Genomic DNA, 2,500 nt, shown 5'->3' with positions numbered 1-2,500 from the left:
AGCCGGCCCTCAGACAGGAGTGGTCCTGGATGTTTCTCCACGGACCGCAATGTGCGTTCGAAATGTCGATGTTCAAATGTGTCCTGCAGTTCACACTATGACGCGCAGTTAACTGCGTTCTTCATCGACCCGCGAGCCAAGTGATCCACCGTCCAGGGTAATGGTTTTTAATTTGTTTTATTTTTATAATTTCTACGATCACTCGAACGATTCTATACGCCAGTGATATGAGTTTATTTTTTTTTTATTTTTTTTTTTTTTTTCGTTTTTTTCTCTTATTTTTAGTATACAGAGAAAAATTCAAAAAATTAAAAAAAAAAAAAAAAAAAGTTAAAAAAAAAAAAAAGTACAAAAAAAAAAAAAAGAAATATACATTTTATTTGAAGATGACGATGTGCGTTAACACATCGTACTTTCCTCGAAATCGACATCGAAAAATATCAGAATAGGACGCGTTACACGACTCTGGACTCTGACTCGGACACACTGCTGTGTGAGAGAGAGAGAGTGAGAATCGCGTCCTCGCATCGAAACGACACATTCCGAACGTCGATATTTGTGTTTTAGAATTTTATTATCGTTCATTATCGCACTCTTTCGAGATTGATAATTTACGTTAATGATCCTTCCGCAGGTTCCCCTACGGAAACCTTGTTACGACTTTTACTTCCTCTAAATGATCAAGTTTGGTCAACTTCCCAGCAACGCCGACGGCCGTGAAGCCACCGCGTGTCGGTCCGAAGACCTCACTAAATCATTCAATCGGTAGTAGCGACGGGCGGTGTGTACAAAGGGCAGGGACGTAATCAACGCGAGCTTATGACTCGCGCTTACTAGGAATTCCTCGTTTATGGGGGATAATTGCAAACCCCAATCCCCAGCACGAAGGAGTTTCAACGGGTTGCCCGGGCCTCTAGGCCAGGGAGAACATGCTGATTCCTTCAGTGTAGCGCGCGTGCGGCCCAGGACATCTAAGGGCATCACAGACCTGTTATTGCTCAATCTCGTGCGGCTCGAAGCCGCCGGTCCCTCTAAGAAGAATTTTAATACGCCGCCAGTGAGTTGCTCGACCGAAATCGAGCACACCTAAATGACGACGCCTATTTAGCAGGCTAGAGTCTCGTTCGTTACCGGAATTAACCAGACAAATCGCTCCACCAACTAAGAACGGCCATGCACCACCACCCACCGAATCAAGAAAGAGCTATTAATCTGTCAATCCTTCCGGTGTCCGGGCCTGGTGAGATTTCCCGTGTTGAGTCAAATTAAGCCGCAGGCTCCACTCCTGGTGGTGCCCTTCCGTCAATTCCTTTAAGTTTCAGCTTTGCAACCATACTCCCCCCGGAGTCCAAAATCTTTGGTTTCCCGGAAGCTGCCCGCCGAGCCATTGTAGTAACGTCGGCGGATCGCTAGATGACATATTTACGGTTAGAACTAGGGCGGTATCTAATCGCCTTCGAACCTCTAACTTTCGTTCTTGATTGATGAAAACACCTTTGGCAAATGCTTTCGCTGATGTTCGTCTTGCGACGATCCAAGAATTTCACCTCTAACGTCGCAATACGAATGCCCCCAGTTATCCCTATTAATCATTACCTCGGAGTTCTGAAAACCAACAAAATAGAACCGAGATCATATTCTATTATTCCATGCACGAAATATTCAAGCGGCATTTTGAGCCCGCTTTGAGCACTCTAATTTGTTCAAAGTAAAATTGTCGGCCCATCTCGACACTCACTGAAGAGCACCGCGATAGGATTTTGATATTGAACCGGCGTTTTACCGCCGGCTCACCGACGATATGCTCCGCAGACGTGTCAGTATCACCGCGGATGCGGTGCACCGACAGCGCGGCGCACAAATGCAACTACGAGCTTTTTAACCGCAACAATTTTAGTATACGCTATTGGAGCTGGAATTACCGCGGCTGCTGGCACCAGACTTGCCCTCCAATTGTTCCTCGTTAAAATATTTAAAGTGTACTCATTCCGATTACGAGGCCTCGAAAGAGTCCCGTATCGTTATTTTTCGTCACTACCTCCCCGTGCCGGGAGTGGGTAATTTGCGCGCCTGCTGCCTTCCTTGGATGTGGTAGCCGTTTCTCAGGCTCCCTCTCCGGAATCGAACCCTGATTCCCCGTTACCCGTGACAACCATGGTAGTCGCAGAAACTACCATCGAAAGTTGATAAGGCAGACATTTGAAAGATGCGTCGCCGGTACTGGACCATGCGATCGGCAAAAGTTATCCAGATTCATCAAAATTAACGACTTCGGACGAGACGCCCTCCGTCGATTGGTTTTGATCTAATAAAAGCACTCATCCCATCACTGGTCAGAGTTCTGATTGCATGTATTAGCTCTAGAATTACCACAGTTATCCAAGTAACTGAGTAAGATCTAAGGAACCAAAACTGATATATTGAGCCATTCGCGGTATCGCCTTAATACGGCTTGCACTGAGACATGCATGGCTTAATCTTTGAGACAAGCATATAACTA

The 2,500-nt window shown here is 45.8% G+C and overlaps 2 non-coding genes across 2 annotated transcripts in view; both read right to left on the bottom strand.

Annotated features, from left to right (window-relative positions):
- Positions 1-3: 3 nt before the first annotated feature.
- LOC125076499 lies at positions 4-160 on the bottom strand. Its single transcript, XR_007120458.1, has one exon. It is a non-coding gene; the product is annotated as a 5.8S ribosomal RNA (ribosomal RNA).
- A 457-nt stretch (positions 161-617) lies between these two features.
- The window catches only part of LOC125076500, a 1,903-nt gene continuing 20 nt past the window's right edge, over positions 618-2,500 (bottom strand). The window contains exon 1 of the ribosomal RNA XR_007120459.1: positions 618-2,500. This exon is cut by the window's right edge and continues 20 nt beyond it. This is a non-coding gene — a ribosomal RNA (small subunit ribosomal RNA).

This window comes from Vanessa atalanta, unplaced genomic scaffold (genome assembly GCF_905147765.1).
Source record: "Vanessa atalanta unplaced genomic scaffold, ilVanAtal1.2, whole genome shotgun sequence".
In the NCBI taxonomy this organism is placed as follows: Eukaryota; Metazoa; Arthropoda; class Insecta; order Lepidoptera; family Nymphalidae; genus Vanessa; species Vanessa atalanta.
The sequence above is the reverse complement of the archived record's forward strand: the minus strand, read 5'-3'. Positions and strand labels throughout refer to the sequence as shown.